Genomic DNA, 20,249 nt, shown 5'->3' with positions numbered 1-20,249 from the left:
CTCAGTAAATGGAGTCATACTACTCTACTTTCATAAAGTTAAAGAAACTACCTAGTCTAGTAAGATAACTGACTTGAAGACACATAAATCCTTTCAAGATATTGATACTTTTTTTTTTTTTTTTTTTGCAGTATGCGGGCCTCTCACTGTTGTGGCCTCTCCCGTTGCGGAGCACAGGCTCCAGACGTGCAGGCTCAGCGGCCATGGCTCACGGGCCCAGCTGCTCCGCGGCATGTGGGATCTTCCCGGACCGGGGCACGAACCCGTGTCCCCTGCATTGGCAGGCGGACTCTCAACCACTGCGCCACCAGGGAAGCCCAAGATATTGATACTTTTGAGATATGAATTATGTTTAACTTTATAGGGAGTCATTTTTCCTCGAGACATTTAGGTTTTTGAAAACATACCGTTAGATTTCTCCAACTTCTGGATTTTTTGTGAAAGGGAGATGGTACTAAATGGAAGAGCAAAAATGACTAAATACAATGTTGAAAATTTCTAAAAACATTACAACTAGGAGAAACCAGCACTACCAATCACACTATGAAAAGCAAAAATCCAACCCAACCACTCAAGAAGTTATTTGTTTTATTCTATGAATGCGATCAACATCAATGTTCTCTATTTATTTAGGCTAAGTGATCTTAGCTCTCTGAGACTGTAACTAGCAAAGATAATAATTCACATTTTCATTAAGGAAACTTTAAATTAAATCTTTCCATTCCCATATAAACAGACACCAGAGGACTTTTTCTACTTTTCACAACTATTTGAAAACCCCAACACAATATCACAGACATAGTCAAAAATTTTCTCTCTAACCTAAGAGATCATAAATGATCTAAAAAGAGATATTGAAAAATTCTAAAAACTACCTCAATTTTAATTTATCTAAAATACAAAAAGCTAGATACCATTCAACATTTTCAGTAATATAAAATAAAACCAACTCCCACATGGCTAGACATGTAAATAAGTAAACAAGTAGAGTCTGAAAGACTGCCAGTCTCAATTTATTGCAAAAGCAAAATTAAATGGTAATTAAAAGATTTGTTTTAAAAATTACCAAGAGTATTAAAAGAATGTTTATTTTTAAATAAAATGAAAAAAATTACCTAACTCAAAATTTTCCCTCTGAGAACCTGTATGCTTACTAGGAATGTGTATTTCAGCTATTGTTTTCAACTTAAAATGCGGAAAACTGAAAATTATTGAAATTAACTTTAAAAATCCTCTTTAACCAAAGAAGCTGCTTGTAATTAAAAAAAAGAAAGAAATAGCTAGTATATAATTTTCCCCCCAAATAAGAACAGATCATCACACTCAAATGCCCGTACTAAAGTTAGAATAATGTAACAGACATTTGGATGCCTACTGTGTACAGGTACTAGATGCTAAGAACAGAAAACAAAATAACTCATGGTCTTTGGCCTGAAGGAGCTTGTAGTGTGCTACAGGGATATACAATTAGATATTTATAATAAATTTTAGAAGATCCACAATACAATGTGACTAAGGAGGTACAGAGGGACAGAAACGGGGCCAATTAACCCAGCCCAGGAAGTCTTCTTAAAAAACATGTATGGGACTTACCTGGTGGAGCAGTGGTTAAGAATCCGCTGGCCAATGGAGGGGACATGGGTTCAAGCCCTGGTCCGGGAAGATCCCACATGCCGTGGAACAACTGAGCCCATGTGCCACAACTACTGAGCCTGCGTTCTAGAGCCCGTGAGCCACAACTACTGAGCCCGAGTGCCACAACTACTGAAGCCTGCACGCCTAGAGCCCGTGCTCTGCAACGAGAAGCCAATGCAATGAGAAGCCCGCACACTGCAATGAAGAGTAGCCCCTGCTCGCCGCAACTAGAGAAAGCCCTCGTGCAGCAACAAAGACCCAACACAGCCAAAAACAAAATAAATAAATAAGTCTATTTAAAAAAATATATATATATATGTATCATTTACTCAGGCTTATATGGATAATTCATTTTTATAACCAGCATCTCAAGGTACTATAAGGTTTACCAAACTTTCTGAAACTCAGATTCAGGTAATATGTTCCAAACACCTCTATCAGGGTCAGGCAAGTTAATTAATGTGAGAAATGGTCTAAGTGTTGGTACATGTCTTGGCCTAAAGGGGGAAGTAGCTGTCAGATGTAGCTGACTCCCTGGTGGGAATGAGAGCCAATTGTTGCCATTTATGTGATAACAACCAGCCCAGATTTTCATACTTGGAATCTCCCAACTTTTAACTACTGACTCAATTAAAAAAACCAACAAACTCTATTTGAGCCAAACGATGGGTCTGTGGTCTGAGGTGTGCCCATGGCCGACTGGTGTGCAACCTCTAGTGTATACTTTAGATTAGATACTTCCACATAAGTTCTCCATCTAACTGAAATGGTTTGACTGTCCTCTTCAAAGAGCCTTTTTTTTTTTTTTTTGCTGTGCCGCACAGCTTGTGGGATCTTACTGATACTTCCCTGACCAGGGATCGAACCCAGGCCCTCAGCAGTAAGAGCACGGAGTCCTAACCACTGGACTGCCAGGGAATTCCCCTCCTCAAAAAGTTTTAAAGAAATAGAATTTAAGTACTTAATGACTTGGAAATCCAGGTGGAAAAATTCATTCTTCAACAACCACAGATTATCCTAGATAATGTTGTTGTTCTATTCATCTCAAGGAAAAATTGAGGGGGTGGATAAAAAACATTTAGGAAATAAAGGAACCGTTACCTGGTCACTTAATTTGGTCCCCTACCATAATGCTGTGACAATTATGCCATAACAATTGTAATTATCTGAATCTTTCATATGACTGTGAAAGCAAACAAATGTTCCCAATGATTTAAAGAATTTAATGATTTAAAGAATCACAATCACCTCATGATCTGCCTAGGTAACCGACTATTAGAGTTCCCTGACCCAGCAGGTTTTATCCATTATGTTCAACCGAAATCTTCCCTACACAGCTTAACTCTATTATCATTTGTCTTGTTCTCAGTGGCCATTATCCCCATGATAAAGCAAACATTCAGAGAAGATAATACACTGGAGTGTTATTTCTTTTTTAATTCTTCCCTAACATACAGAGACCACTTCAAAAGTATGCTCGGCTGGGGAAATCGTATTTCATTTCTTGAGGGAGGTAGTGTAAGAAATTCTTAAGTTTAAGGAAAAGCAGTAAGAGGAGGTAAAATAAAGATTATATTCTCAAATGGAAATGAAAAGACTAAAAAAACACCTTTAAATTTAAGCACCCTTTTAAAAATAAAATCACTTTGTTGGTATTTGGTCAGTTTTCCCCACCTGCTTTTTAAATTTAACTTTATTAAGGATATTTTTTAATCATACACAAAAGTAGATAGAATATTAAATGAGCTACACTTTAAACCCATTAACAATTATCACTATTTTGGATTCTTGTTTCCTCTATCCTTGCTAATTTATTCTTTCCCAATTGAGTAATTTTATCAGATGAAAAAGTTTTTAAACTGATCTATAACAGAATATTTAAATAGCACACATGTATCATATATATGCACCTACAGAATTATTTCATAACCTAGATCAGGTGATCCTTTAATTAAACTGCTTAAAAATCCCTCCCATTTAGAGGCCAATGTAATACCAGAACAGTCTTTTTATCAGCAATAAGTTATAATAAAAGCCTTCTAAATTAAGGATTGCTCAGAAATATTTTAACTATACTATGGCTATCAATTTTATAGTCTTGATGAGAAAACCAGTTCTACCAAAAGCACTGATCTTTTGGTATGATAGTACTGGCTTAGTACTACCATGCATTAAAACTCTTAGGAGGGACTTCCCTGGTGGCCCAGTGGTTAAGAATCTGCCTGCCAATGGAGGGGACATGGGTTTGATCCCTGATCTGGGAAGATCCCACATGCCGCAGAGCAACTAAGCCTGTGCACCACAACTACTGAGCCTGCGCTCTAGAGCCCATAAGCCAAGACTACTGAGCCGGCTGCCACAACTACTGAAGCCCGCGCTCCTAGAGCCCGTGCTCCGCAACAAGAGAAGCCACCGCAATGAGAAGCCCACGCACCAAAACAAAGAGAAGCCCAGCTCGCTGCAATTAGAGAAAGCCTGCGGCCCTCCCCGCAACCAAAAAAAACCCAAAAAACAAAAAACTCTTAGGAAATCAGAGTTAACACATAGGCTGATATGTTGGGCTAAAGAAAATAAAAGTGTAAACATGTGAGAAAATTTTTATATTAGGGATGCCATCAAAAATAGCTCAGTTAAAAAAAGGATAGCTTTGTTCAGTTAAAGAAACAAACTAATAAAGAAGTATTTCTACCTAAGGATCAATGAATCTATTCCTAAGTAAGTTCTCTCTAAAAGACAACTACCCCCAAACAACAGAAAAATAACCCAAAAACCTCCAAAACAAAACAATCCTGAAGTGAAAACAATCAAACTGTATTATGCCTTTTATTTTTTCCCCACCCTCTCCCCAAATAACACCTTTTAAAAGCAAATGTAATAAAATTTACCATCCAAGTGAGCCTTCTCCCATTCAAAATAATCACTCCCAAGGCAATATATATTGATACTTATTCCAGTAATGCAATCATTACTTAAAACATATCTGAAATTCTTCTTTCAAAATTACTTTCAGAGTCAACAGCACATTGTTCTAGATATAGATCCTCCCTGGTGGCATATTTTCATCAACAGATGATGAATTTAATTTAAGGTGTGGGGGGCAGTTATTGAGAGCAACCAGCGACTAAGAGGGGAATTTGAGAAGGGTTAAAAAACAGGTGTGGGGCTTCCCTGGTGGCGCAGTGGTTGAGAGTCCACCTGCTGATGCAGGGGACACGGGTTCATGCCCCAGTCTGGGAAGATCCCACATGCCGCGGAGCGGCTAGGCCTGTGAGCCAGGGCCACTGAGCCTGCGCGTCCGGAGCCTGTGCTCCACAACGGGAGAGGCCACAGCAGTGAGAGGCCCGCGTACCGCAAACAAAAACAAAAACAAAAACAAAAACAAAAAACAGGTGCGACTACTTGAAGTGATGAAGCAGGTTTTCTTGTGGGTTTATAAACTGGCTGTGGAAACAATTCCAAAGGAATTCCTAAAATTCTAAGAAATGACAGAGGTATTGGAGTAAGTTTTCCCTAATAAGGTGACTTTATGAAGGATAATATCTATTTGGCAGCATATTTTCTTATGGGCTTTCTTTTATAAAATTACTCTTTTGACCCATTTTATATGTGTTTAATTTTGCAAGGCACCTCAAATCTCTTTTGAGGATTTACATAAAAGTAAACTTTATTGCTTTATAGATAGCAAACCTTCCAGCTATGTAAACCCATTCAACCATAGGCCTGTGAAGTTCAGCTTATTCTAACTGGATCCTTGATACAAATCACTGATTGGACTCTAATACTAAATTATCACTTTTCATCTTCACAATTCTCTTTTTTGGGTTGAGTCCTCATAATATATTCTAATTAGATTTTTATTTTGCTTAGTTTTATGAGGCTGTTTTCCAATCTACTTTTATTGATAATTTTATCAACCACCATCCTTGTTTTTTTCTTTTATGGAAAGGGATCATCTCTTTTTGAAAAGGTTTCTCCCCCTTTTATCTGTTACCCTAGTTTCTCTGTTCACTCAGCTTATTCTCCTATTCTACTGTTTCAGAAAAACAAGAAACAAAAAACCCGTTCAAAAGTTCTTTTAAGAAAAAAGATCACTAAGGGGGGATAATGAATGTATTTCACTTACTGAACTACACCTATTTTTATATTCCTTTAATCTTCAACTGTGAACATTTAGATCCATTCACAAACTGATAAACCCCTCAAGAATAAGTCAGAGGACACACAGGTTGATAACTTTCACTGACTTGAACGCGATCATTCACTAACACAAAAACCTCCGGCACATAGACAATCTGTTTGGAGGGCTGTGGAGTACGGTAATGTGCAAGTTCTACATTTTCCAAGTTATGAGAAGGATGCTCTGACTACTATCTCATGACCTAGGACAATGAGAATTTCTCTGGCCTTTTTGATTATCTTCCTTTTGGTTATCTTCCTTGGTTTGTACAAAAAACTTTTCAGGAAATGCATTCCTTTAAGAGACCCTGTTTTCACATTAAGAACTTCAAACAGATCCATCCAGTTTATACACTATCCACAGTAAGTTAAATTCAGCTGATGTTCCATATTAATTTAATTCATCACTATTGCAAGGAGTTCATCTTTCTTTAAGGAGAGATGTTGAAGCAGAGACATAAAAGTTTACATTGTCATATGTTTCATTTTTTTTAAAAAGTGTTCTTGGGACTTCCCTGGTGGCGCAGTGTTGGGGAATCCGCCTGCCAATGCAGGGGACACGGGTTTGAGCCCTGGTCTGGGAAGATCCCACATGCCATGGAGCAACTAAGCCCGTGCGCCACAACTACTGAGCCTGCACTCTAGAGCCCGCGAGCCACAACTACTGAGCCCTCGTGCCACAACTACTGAAGGCCGTGCACCTAGAGCCCGTGCTCCGCAACAAGAGAAGCAGCCACCTCAGTGCGAAGCCCACGCACCACAACGAAGAGTAGCCCCTGCTCACCGCAACTAGAAAAAGCCCGTGTGCAGCAATGAAGACCCAACGCAGCCAAAATTAAATAAATAAAATTAAAAATAATAATAATAAAGAAATAAAAATAAGTGTTCTCTCTGCATATATGGTCAAATGATTTTTGACAAGAATGTCTTGTCTATTCACCAAGGAAAGAGCAATCTTTTCGACGGTGTTGAGAAAACTAGATGTCCACATGTGAAAGAATGAAGTTAGACCCTTACCTTGTAACCACACACAAAAATTAACTCAAAATGGATCAAAGATCTAAATACTAAGAGCTAAAAACATAAAACACTTAGAACATTTTTATTATATTGGATTTACCAATATAATGAAATATTTCATTACATTTCAATGTATTTCATTATATTTCATTACGTTGGATTTGGCAATGACCTCTTGGATGTGAAATCAGCAAAAGCACAGGCAACAGAAGAAAAAATAGACAAATTAGACCATCAAAATTAAAAACTTTTCTGCTTCAAAAGACACCACCAAGAGAGTGAAAAAACAACACACAGAATGAGAGACAGTATTTGTAAATCATATACCTGAAAAGGGATTAACATCTATAATATTTAAAGAGCTGCTGCAACTCAAAAACTACAACAAACAAACAACCCATTTAAAAACTGAAAAAGGACTTTATATAGATATTTCTCCAAATAAGATATACAAATGGCTAATAAGCACATGAAAGATGCTCAACATCACCAGCCACTAGGGAAATGTAAATCAAAACCCACAATGAGATACCACTTCACACCCATTAGGAAGACTATTATCAAAACAAAAACAACAACAAAAACCTGAAAATAACAAGTGTTGGCCAGGATGTGGAGAAATCGGAACCCTCTTGCATGGCTGATAGGACTGTAAAATGGTGCAGCCACTGTGGAAAACAGTGTGGCAGTCCCTCAAAAAGTTAAATATAGAATTACCATGTGATCCAGCAATTCCATTCCAGGGTATAGACCTAGAAAAACTGAAAGCAAGGACTTAAGCAGACACTTGTACACCAATGTTCATAGCAGCATTAGTCACAGTGGCCAAAAGGGGGCAGCATCCAAAGTATCCACTGACAGATGATGGATAAACAAAATGTGGTATATAAATATAATGGAATATTATTCAGCCTTAGAAAGGAATGAAATTCTGAGATACGCTACAACATAGATGAAATTTGAAAACATTATGACAAGAGATAGAAGCCAGACATAAAAAGACAAATATTCTATGACTCTACTATTTATATGAAATATACAGAATAGGTAAATTCAGAGACAGAAAGTATACTAGAGGTTATAGGGACTGAAGGGAAGAGGAAATGGGGAGTTATTGCTTAATGGGTACAGAGTTTCTGTTTGGGATGATGAAAACGTTCTGGAAATGGATAGTGGTGAAGGTTGCACAACACGGTGGATGTATTTAATGTCACTCAATTATACGCTTAAAAATGAAGAAATAGTAAATTTTACGTTATGAATATTTTACCACACAAAAAAAGGGAAGAAAACAGTGCCCTACCTCATTTGAGATGTCTTCAGTGACAGTACGCCAATACTATATAGTACTTGTTACTTTAATTGTGTTTCCTCACCCCTTTAAATGCCTCTAATGCCAGTAAGGTTGGTAGGAATATACAATTGCTGACAGAAACATGATCTGAGGGCTCTGGACTTTAGTCCAAGTAAATACACCATGCAAAAGAATGTTCATTTAAATGTCAAGTGAATTGAGTCAATTCCAGTTAACAATCAAACAAGATCAGAGTGCATGTACTATGCCTGAGAGGACAGGATGAGAGAGCAAAAGTCCTGAGATGCTTCTGCTAGTAGCAGGTGTACCAAAACCAAGGACTAGTTTCTCTTAATTTCTTCCTTGATACTCCTAATAGCTTTATTCTATCTTGTCTCCCCACTTTAGGCTTGTTAATACGAAGTGCTTAGCTTTGGCATAATTAAATTTCATCCCCAGAGGCTAATGACATGGCCTAGAAAGGAGAGGAGGACAGAAAAATTCAAAAGGAGTCTAAAGTATATTTTCAATCCCTCCCAAGATTTTTTAATTGAAAAAAGCATACTTTTATAATTCTAAAAAGCATAATTTTATAATTCTAAAAATAATTTTATAATTCTAAAAATACAGTACTCTTAAGGCTTCATTCCCTTTAGACTGCTTCTAAAAATTAGAGAAAGAAAAATAGTGTAAAACTATAGTAGTCCCCCTTTATCTTTGGTGAGTTCGTTCCAAGAGCCCCGGTGAATACCTGAAACCATGGACAGTACCAAACCTTACATATACTATGTTTCTTCATATACATACATACCTCTGATGAAGCTTAATTTGTACATTAGGCACAGTAAGAGATGAACAATACTAACTACTAATAAAATATAACGATACACTGTAATGAAAGTTACGCACACTCTCTCTCTCAATTATTGTACATATTTAATGCCTTTTCCATCTTAACTAAGCACCCACCGCACAAACGGTGGCCACACTTTTGTAGTTTGAGGTGACAGCGGAACTAGCACGAGTTTCTATTTCCTTCTTCACAGTTTCGCGCATATTCATTCTTACTGTAGATCTTAGTAACCTCAGCATGATTGTTTTCTTTCCTAATGAAGTTGAGCACGTTCACTTTTTCACTCAAAGGAAGCAGTTAAAGGCTTCTCTCCAGCATTGCCAGCATCGCTACTCTTGCTCTTTGGGGCCATAATTAAAAAAAAAAAAGAAAGGTCACTTGAACACAAGCACTGTGATATCATGACAGTTGATCTAATAACTGAGAGGGCTGTTAGATGACTAACAGGGAGGATACACGGGACAAAGGGATGATTCACAGTCTGGGTGGGATGGAGCAGGAAGGTGCGAGATTCCATCCTGCTACTCAGAACAGTGTGCAATGTAAAACGTATGAATTGCTTATTTCTGGAATATTCCATTAAAAAAAAATTTCTGACCACAGTTGACTGTGGCTAAATGAAACCATGGAAAGTGAAACTGTAGGTAAGAGGCGACTACTGTATCTGCAGTCTAAGAATGAGGATTACATTTAAATAGATGCAAGAGCAAGATGGATTTCGCCCTAGGGAGAATTCCTATTTTGGGAACAAAATGAAGGATGATCTTTTATGCTTATGAGTTTTTTTTTCTCTTACTAAGTTCTCATCTAGAGGTAAGTAAATAATTTCTATACCTCTAATAGCTGGGAGCAGCAGGAGAAATGGAAACTGACCTGGGTTTAAATTTTAGCTATGAGTCTTAAGCCAATGTACAAGCTACATACAGGTCATTTTACCTGTTGACTTGGTGGCCTTATTTGTAAAATGGAGCTAATAATCCCTACTTCAGAGGGTTGATATGAGGATTAAAAGTTATGCTGTACATAAAGTACATTTTCTAGCTCATAATAATACATGCTTAATAAATGTTTATTCTCTTCCTCCTGACAATTTTTCAGAAAAGATGGGGACACTAGACACTGCCCATGGCATCCACTATTTCTGAAATGGTAACAGAAATAAGGAACTTATTGCTGGACTTAAATGGCTCAGAACCTGAAGGTATTGAAGCTGGTAAAATATTGGAATGTATCTCTTTGGGATCTTTGAGCTCAAGAGGGAAACAAACAAACCAACCAACCAAACAAACAAAACACCAGACTTCTTAATTGAAAAAAGAAAAATCAAGATGATTTCCTAAATGAACCAAGTTAGAAATAGTAATACATTTTCATAATCCTAAATCAAGAGTCACTCTGTATTTGTGAAGGGCATTAAGTAAATATTAACAAATCTTCCCCCCTCCGCCAAAAATGTTGTACTACTCTCCCTTGGGGTAAAAACTTCCGAAAACTTAACAATTCTACATATATAATTTTGATGTTAATTCCATGGAACTTACTGCATGTTTAAGTCTTTCATGCAACTGCAAAAGTCAACTTGTTCTTTTCACTTAAAAGAGTCTTATTGTTTCAAAAAAGCAAATAACTCCCCTTGCATTTATTAGAAGCATATCAGTAATATCTTTGTCATAAAGTAAAAATTTTTAATTTAATTAAGGATCCTTTCTCAGAAATCTATTCCTTCAGCATGATCCTGCTAAGAAATAACCCTTCACTGAAAACACTGCTTAGTTTCTACGGAAACATAATCTGATGCCAAATACCCTGTCATTAAAAATTTACTCAGAAAAGAACTTTAACTTTCTGTTAAGTTTGTGATCATTTGCAATACTTAAGAAGAAAATTCAAAAGAATGATTATATATTCCACTGCCATCTGTTTAGCACTCCAGGTTTTCCCACAAGATATAGGAGTACAAATGAGTTTAATATTGTCACTTTTCTCCTTAGAGTTTCCTTTATGCTCAAGTTCAGTATATTAATATTTTGGTATCACCAGTCAGAGCAAGAAAACTACTTTCACTGCATTTATCATTTTATATACATTATTCCATTCAAACTTTGTACCAATAGTTTATCCCTATACTCACTCTTTCCTTCTTTTTGGATTAAATGAAGGAACTGAGATTCAGGGAGGCTAAGTAACATGCTGGTGGCCTGGTGGCCAAGAGCTAGTACAGGTAGAGCTGGGATCCAAACCCAAGTCTATCACACTCTGAGGTTTCTTCTTCTTCTCCAACCACATAGCCTCTAAGGTAAAGATGAAAAACAAGACTGGGCCTAAACTCAGAGTGTTATGGGACTTATCCCTCAAAACAGAAAGAGGGTTATTCTGGCTTTTTTTTTAAATCACTTTTTTATACCCAGATTACTCTCACTTAACAGCTACTGACTAGCATTTTGCTTGTTAAAGAAACCACATTTTGTAGATTAGCAGTCTGTCAGAAAGTGATGATCTGTAACTGTGAGGAGGTGATGTAAGTACATTATGTCACTCATTTCATCACAAAAGATTTTCTCATTTAAAACCTCAGCAATAAATTTCTGGGTATAATATTATAAAACTAAGTTACAGAATACTAAGAGTAATGGAAACCACAGGTCTTTTTATGCCTATATGCCACTTGAAAAATGAACAAGCACTAAACCTTAAAAACTCCAATCCTCCTTTTGTTTTCTATTTTCACTCTTCTGTCCACTCTTAGTAACAACAAATTCAGCAACATAACATTTTTAGGAGTCCTCTATGCAAACAAAGTCAAAGAAACAAAATTCACAAATAGTATAGATTGGTCCCTTCATTCTGTGGAGAGGGAGTAACTGGGTTAAAAACAACCTTCTTGCTCTCTGACAAGTCCAAAGACCTAATCTTAGGTTGACTATCAAGATCTTTTTTGGCTTGATTTGTCCTGGAGAATGCACTTACAAGTCTGATCCATCTGTCTGTCCCACTTAAGCACAAAAAGGCTAAAGATCACTCTCAGAAAAAGACCAGAAACAAATTCTGAGGTCTAGAAAGGACCTACACTAGGGCAACTTAATAAAATAAGAAACCAGAGCACTCAACAGGTCTAATTAAGGGAAAGAGAAGCCAAGGGAAAAGAAAAACACTTATCTGTAGAGGAAGCCAAAAATGCAAAGGACCAGTTTCTGATATACATCATGTGGAAAGAATGTTGATAAAGTAATTGGGGTGAGAGAGGAATTATAAATAGGCCTAATAGGTACTTTTTATATAAAACATAGTCCACCATTAGTCAGTGGCAAAGCTAATATACAAGACTAAGTATGACCTAGATTCTAAACATTGACTTTCATATATAAACTAATCTGTACTTAGTAGAAAAACTGGTTAGACCATAATTAACGTACATAATCCCAATAGGGAAATAAAGTGTTAATCTACAGTATTACAGAGATGGAGCTAAATAAATACCAATACTGGCATTAATTCTCTAGGCAGATTTCAGGATTAAAACTGATTTTAGGTCCAAAAGTTTTTTGTTTGGGAGTTTTAATTTTTATCTTATATAAAAATGTCAATCTTACATAGATATCCTGCAAATAAACTAATAAAAGCAAAAATGTATAGCTTGCTTTAATTATAGGGATAGCTGATGATAAAGGGATCTTCTCTAAAAAACTGTCTGGGCTATGAGGCTGACATTCAGATCAGATGAAGATAATGAGGTTCCCATCAGAATGGATTTGATACTGAACACTGTGATTCACTTCATTCAGGGGAATAAATGTACCAAACTGTAAGCAAAATCATAAAATTTTTAAAAATTAATATAAGGCTATCAATTTCTCTTTTAATAAACTAAACAAACAAACAAAAAATACCACAACTTAACTTCATTCTACCAAAGGTCCATATAATTTACTTTTGGAAATTTACAAGTTTGGAATAATTATATACATACAGCTTAACATTCTTAGAGTCCATGTATGTATTCTTGCCTCAATTATCTTCTTCCTTATTTATTAGTGACAAGTCAAAGTTTTAAATGATCATTCATCACTAATTCTATCAACCCCAACATTTGACATGAAGAACATGAGGATTATTCAAAGCCAATTTTCTTACCTATCAATATGAATTAAAGGTGAAAAATCAGAGCTAACCCAAACCATGACACCCCTCCTCCCAAAGAAGGTCTCCTGTGGCCATTTTCTAGACCAAAAACAGAACTGTTTCCTTATGAAAATAGCTTAAGTCTCCACAATTAGACCCCAACCCCAACACTTTCTATGAAAAAGACATGTATATTTCAAACATTGTAAACAGGGGAAAAGAAACTTTGAGAAAACCTATGTAACTGTTTTCTGAGAAGAAATTTAGGCAAAGTTTACAGCGTGATAAGGTAGGCCCTGAGCCAATAACCACCCTCTCTCACTGAATGTACCATTCCAAAACATAACTGCCATTTGAGATGTGATGTCCTATCCAGACACTTCAGAAGCATCAATCCTAGCCTTACTATCAATTTCACTACATTCTAACTCTGAAAACTAGTAATCCATCTATGCTGTAAATGATAACTCTCTATCACTCAAAATGTTGTTTGCCAGAATAGGCAATTCATAGATTATGCTAATAGCAATTTTATAGCATATCTAATAATTTCATTTCATATAAAATGAACATTTATTGGCTTGTTCCTTCCCCCAATAAAAAAAAGCAAATGGTTATTGAATGTCTTCTCTAGTTAGGAATAGTATACAAGAGGGTAGCTATTTATTGTAACTGCTACTATTTATTAAGCCCTTAATATACACTGAAATTATACTGGAAAAAAAGGCTAAAACAACCAATTCCCTAATCCCCCGAACTCTAAAGTCAAAATATACAGGGGGAAAAAAACTGAAAGAAAGTGCATTGTGCCACATTTCATTCTGCACAAAGAATCAACATTTTCCAGTAACACCTGAAGCAAGAAAGTAGGCCAACAAGATAAAAAATGTTAATGGTGCTAAGAGTTAGAATACAGAAGCAAGGGCTTCCCTGGTGGCGCAGTGGTTGAGAGTCCACCTGCTGATGTGGGGGACACGGGTTCATGCCCCGGTCCAGGAAGATCCCACATGCTGCAGAGTGGCCGGGCCCATGAGCCATGGCCGCTGAGCCTGCTCATCCGGAGCCTGTGCTCTGCAACGGGAGAGGCCACAACAGTGAGAGGCCCGCGTACCGCAAAAAAAAAAAAAAAAAAAAAAAACTTTCATCAGAAATAAAAATGGTTAATGCCTAGATCCTAATAAAAAAATATAAACCAAATAAAGATAATGATGTCTGGGATATCTGGATAATACTTTATTAATTTTATAAGTAACTACATTTTTTTTTAAACTACTGTTAAAAAAAATTTTTTTTAACAATAGTTAAAAAAAAAAATTTAAATCTTCCTCATTCTCATGTACTCACTGAAACCAAAAGGTGGTTCTTTGGGGGAGGACTGATAACATAGATAAACCTCTGGCTAGACCGATGAAGGAAAAAAAAAAGGCACAAATTACCAATATCAGGAATGAAAATAGGAACATTACTACAGATCCTACAGACATCAAAAGAATAATAAAAAATATTATGAATAATTTGATGCCAATAAATTTGAAACTTAGACGAATTGGCACAAATTATCAAAATTAATCCAAGAAGAAATAGAAACGTACCCTATATCTATGTTTAAAAGTTGAATGTATAATTTGAAACCTTCCCACAAAAAGGTAACTCCAGGCCTACATGGTTTCACTCCTATCAAATATTTAAGGAAAAAATAATACCAATCCTACCCAAGCTCTCCAAAAATAAGAAAATGAAATGGGGGAATTCCCTGGCAGTCCAGTGGTTAGGACTCTGTGCTCTTACTGAGGAGGGCCCAGGTTCGATCCCTGGTTGGGGAACTAAAATCCCACAAGCTGCGAGGCACCGCCAAAATACAAACAAACAAAAAAAAAAAGAAGAGAAAAAGGGAAAGCGAAATGGTTTCCAACTCAGTATATGAGGTCAGCATTACCCTAAAACCAAAATTAGACAGACATTACAAGAAAACTATCAACTAATACCCCTCATGAACAGAATGCAAAAATCCTCAACAAAATATTGGCAAATCAAATTTGCCAATAAAAAAAAAAAGGCACATGACCAAGAAGGATTTATTCCAGGAATGCAAAATTGGTTTAACATTCAGAAATCAATCAATGCCATTCACCCTTTTAACAGACCAAAAAAGAAAAACCACATAATCATCTCAATTGAGGCAGAAAAATATTTGATGAAATTTAGCAACCAATTCATGTTAAAAAAAAAAAAAACTCTCGGAAAACTAAGAATAAAAGGGAACTTCCTCAACCTAACAAAAATCATCTATAAAAAACCTGCAACCAACATCATACTTAATAGTGAAAAACTAAACATTCTCTCCTTAAGATCAAGAACACCCAAGGAGGTCAATTCTCAACACCTCTATTCAACATGGTATTATGGTTTTAGTCAGTGCAATGAGGCCAAAATTTTTTTAATAAGATATATACAGATTGGAAAGGAAAAAGTAAATTATTTGCAGACCATATGATCATATATGTAGATAATTCTAAGGAATCTACAAAAGAGCTCCTAGAAGTATTGAATAATAAGCAAATTAAGCAAGTCACAGGACACAAAAATAAGCTGCATTTCCAAATGCAAATGACAAAAAAATAGAAAATGAAATTTAAAACACCATTTACAACTACATAAAAATATGAAATACTTAACAAATGAATGTGACAAAATATGTATAAGACCTTTACACCAAAAATCACAAAAAAATTGCTAAAAGATAAGAAAGAAGATTAGGTAAATGGAATGATGTATTAATGTTTATGGACTGGAAGATTCTATGTAGTTAAGATGTCAATTTTCCACAAATGGAACAAGGGATCAAGACAATCCTAATCAAGATCCCACCAGGCTTTTTTGAAAAAGTGATAAGCTTATTCTAAAATTTATACAGTAATGTGAAGGACCTAGAATATCAAAACAATTCGAGGAAAGAATAAAGTTAGAGGACTTAACACTACCTGACTTCAAGACTAACTATAAAACCTACAATAATCAATCAAGACCATGTGATAGTCACTTAGACCAATGGAATAGAATGTCAGTAGACATACCAACATATATTGGTCAATATATTCAGAAGGTATATATCTGACAAAGGACCAGTATTCAGAATATATAAAGAACTTCTATAGCTTGAAAATAAAAAGACAAACAACCCAATTAAACCATGCGCATTTGAATAGGCACTTCACAAAAGAAATACAAATAGCCAATAAGTACATGAAGATTTTCAACATCACTAGTTAACAGAGAAATACGAAGTAAAATCACAGTGAAATAACACTACATATTCACTATAATGGCTAAATTCAAAGGACTGACAATGTCAAGTGTAAACAAGGAGTGAAGCAACTAGAAATCGCATGTTTGCTGAGTAGAAATTTAAAACGGTATCACTACTTTGAAAAACCATTTGTCAGTTCCCTACAAGGTAAACGTAAGCTGGCAATTACACTCCTAAGTATTCTCCCAGGAAAAAAAGAAAAACATACATCCACAAAAAGACTGTACACCACCAATGTTCTTAACAGTTTTACTCACAATAGCCCCAAACTGGAAACAACCCAAATGCTCATCAGCAGATAAATGGATTAAACAAATTGCAGTATAAAAACAAAGGACTACTACTTGGCCTCCCCTCCAAAAAAAAAAGTAAAGTTTAAAGAGAAAGGAGAATTTCATAATTTTGACTGGTTAACTTCACTAGTAGTAAGACCCATCAACATTATGTACCCCTGGTATCATGCTCTAAGAAGGGCACATCACTTCTGTGGTATTCTTCCCAAATATGCATAATACTTCAATCTATTCATGAAGAAATATCAGACAAACCCAAATTGTGAAATATTCTACAAAAATACCTAACCAGTACTCTTTAAAGTGTCAAAGCAATGAAAGACGTAGGAAGTGTCACAGAAGAGACAAAGGATATATGACAACTAGATGCAATGTGAGATTCTGGTTTGGATATTGGATTGGAATAAAGGACTTTAGTGTAAAAACTGAATAAAGTCTGTAGTTCAATTAACAGTACTGTACTAATGTTAATTTCTTAGTTTTTATAATTGTACTACAGTCAACCATGGTCAAGTAAGATGTTACCATGAGGAGAGACTAAAGGCAAACTCTTATTTTTGCAGCTCTTCCATAGGTCTAAAAATATTTGAAAATAAAAAGTTTTAAAAGTTAGGGGTAAAAAAAGAATTTACTGCCTACTGACAGACACACATGAATAAATCACGAAAAAAATTATGCTAAGCAAAAGAAGCCAGAAACAAGAGTACATTAGAATATGATTCCATATACATGAAATTCTGGAAAGGTAAAATTAATCTGTAGTGACAAAAAGCCCTGAGGCAAAGAGTGGGGCCGGAGAGAGAAGTAACTTCAAAAAGGCAATGAGGGAACTTTCTGGAGTGATGGAAAAATTCTACATCTTGATTGTGGCAGTGGTTGTGTATACATTTTATCAAACTCAATCTATATACTTAAAATGCATGTACTTTATTGTATGTAACTTATTCCTCAATACAGTTTATAAAAATTTAAAAAATAAGTTCATATTTGGAAGTATTTAACTTGAATTATTAGTGTATATTTTATACTGGGTAAACTAAAATACTATGATTGATTCTTAAACTGATATATTAAAACTTATGCACCCAAATCGTTCACTCAATAAATATTTACTGGGCAACTACTATATGTCAGGCTTTAGGCAACACAAAGGATATAAATGTGAAAAAGAAAGCCCTTACCCTTGAGGAATTCACAGGCCAAAGGGGAGGCATGCAAGTGAACAAAAGCTGCAAGTGACATACAAATTGCTCTGGGGAATGATATAGCAAGGTGTCAGGATTGCACAGAGAAGTCAATGTCTAAGAAAAGTCTTCAGAAAGAATACAGGCCCTTTCCATGAATTCACCCTGTGAGGCTATTACACTTATTTCAGGGATATCTATCGAAGCTTTCAAAAAACACTTCTTTTAGTCTTGTCTCTCTACTTCATGGCACATTTTTCTGATGAAAAGTCCTTAGCACTTCAAGGGTGCAGTTTGATTGTTAAAATTACCAAAAGTTATTCACAGACAAATTTAATGAATACCATTCTGGAAAACAGGTGACAGGTATGAAGTCAATAAACTTGTTTTCCTACATGCTTTATGAAGTGAAGGCAATACCACAGGGTAGTACCAATGTTTTTCATCCAACATAGAACTGTTGGAAGAATATATAGTCTCTCAAGGGGGCTACTTTAAAGAGCTTTGCCCTTTTGAGTGCTTAAGTCTCAGTTTGCTTGGGGGGGTGCTTATTACTTTGAAATTATACCTCACTATAAACTGTCAATATTCACAATAATAATTTAAATTTATTATATACATATATATCATATACATATATAAACACGATGCTTAAGTTTGAATTGTAGTTCAGCTATATCACAGCTAAATGTTTTTAGACAAAGTCCTTAAAAAATCAGCATCTGCTGTAAAATGAAGACAATAATAGTAGTATCTGCCTCATAGGATTTTGTAAATATTAAATAAGTGATGTGAATGAGATAATCTACGTATTAAATGAAATAACCTATGTAAAACACTTAGAACAGGGCTTGGCATATAATAAGCACTTAATAAATGTTAATAATTATTGTTACATATAAGCAAAGTATATTAGTGTCTAGACTAAGAGTAAGCATTAAAATATAAAGTGGGATTACCAAAAAAAAGCATATAAAAAGAAGAAACCATAAGGTAGCTTTAAAGTTTAGAAACTAAGATTCAGTGACTTTTTTGTTAAACAAGAGAATTCTTTTTTAAATTATTCTATGGGAATATACATTTATCTCAATGTTCAGTAACAAAATGTGCCAGGCACATTACAGGTTTCCAATAAATACTTATTGAATTGAACTACTTCAATACAGTGAGACTGTCTTACTAACCAAGAAAAAAAGTTTGTCACGTTTCAGCCCCATTAACTTCTACTTCTGCTTTAGTTAATATCCCTTTCAGCTACCAAACTAGCTTGCCATTCTTTTCCCTGGAGAGTAGAATTCTAGAAAGGAGAGAGAATGCAAGATTTTCTCCCAATTTGGACAGCAAGATCTACATTGAGAAAGTATAGCGCTTCTAACTGCTTTCTGACAAGTATACCTAAAAAGTGTCTGTGTCCAATTAGGAAAATATAAAAGAATCTAACTGCTGAAAAAACAGCTTTAAGGCAATAGAATACCAAATAAAGAATATAGAGGGAAGAAAGAGAAATTCAAATCAAGTCAGTGCATATTTTCAATATAGAACTTGTTTGGTAAAATACCATACCCACATATATGTGGCAAGTACCTATAAACTACATGTGTTCATTTTTGTACATTTATATTATTCACTTATATTTGTAGCCTAAATTGAAAATCAAATTGAGATTTGTCTAATTTGAGATGATATAAACCTTCTAATAATGTTATATAAAGTTTCTGAACATAAGTGAATTAATACATCTTAATGTTTTTGTGTACTTAAAGACAGTATTTTTTAGAGAAAATTTCTGAAAGATTCTTTTCTGAGTGTCACAGTTGTATACATGTGCATGTAGATACATATATGCACATGTGCTCAACTCAGTTCTTCATCCCTACTTTTCTTTTTAGCTTTTTTTTAACTGAAGTACAGTTAGTTGATTTACAATGCTGTGTTAGTTTCAGGTGTACAGCAAAGTGATTCAGTTATATATATATATATAATTCTTTTTCAGATTCTTTTCCATTACAGGTTACAAGATATTGAATATAGAATATAGTTCCCTGTGCTATACAGTTGATCCTTGTTCATCCCTACTCCTTCTTAAATTAAATGACATTTTTGTCAGACTGCAAATATTTTAATAAAAACTTCATACGTTCTGAACAGATGCTGCAACTATTGGCTAATACACTGAGTATTTCAAATGTATCTCAGAGATATGAAGGGGAAAACAGCAGAGTGCTGGTGTTTAAGGTCTATTTGATAATGAACAAAGTAATAGCTCTAGTTTTTAAAAAGTCTTTACATAGTATATGTGCAATCACTTCAATAGAAAATCAACACATTTTTCATTTGTCTTAAGAAAATATTAAAAATTTTAACTGAT

The 20,249-nt window shown here is 35.2% G+C and overlaps 1 protein-coding gene across 4 annotated transcripts in view; it reads right to left on the bottom strand.

Moving 5' to 3' along the window:
- NT5C2 (5'-nucleotidase, cytosolic II) overlaps positions 1-20,249 on the bottom strand; it is a 105,087-nt gene that overhangs the window by 23,918 nt on the left and 60,920 nt on the right. The gene's annotated exons all lie outside the window — the stretch shown is intronic.

Source organism: Mesoplodon bidens, assembly GCF_964165515.1.
Source record: "Mesoplodon bidens genome assembly, chromosome: 1".
Lineage (NCBI taxonomy): Eukaryota > Metazoa > Chordata > Mammalia > Artiodactyla > Ziphiidae > Mesoplodon > Mesoplodon bidens.
The sequence above is the reverse complement of the archived record's forward strand: the minus strand, read 5'-3'. Positions and strand labels throughout refer to the sequence as shown.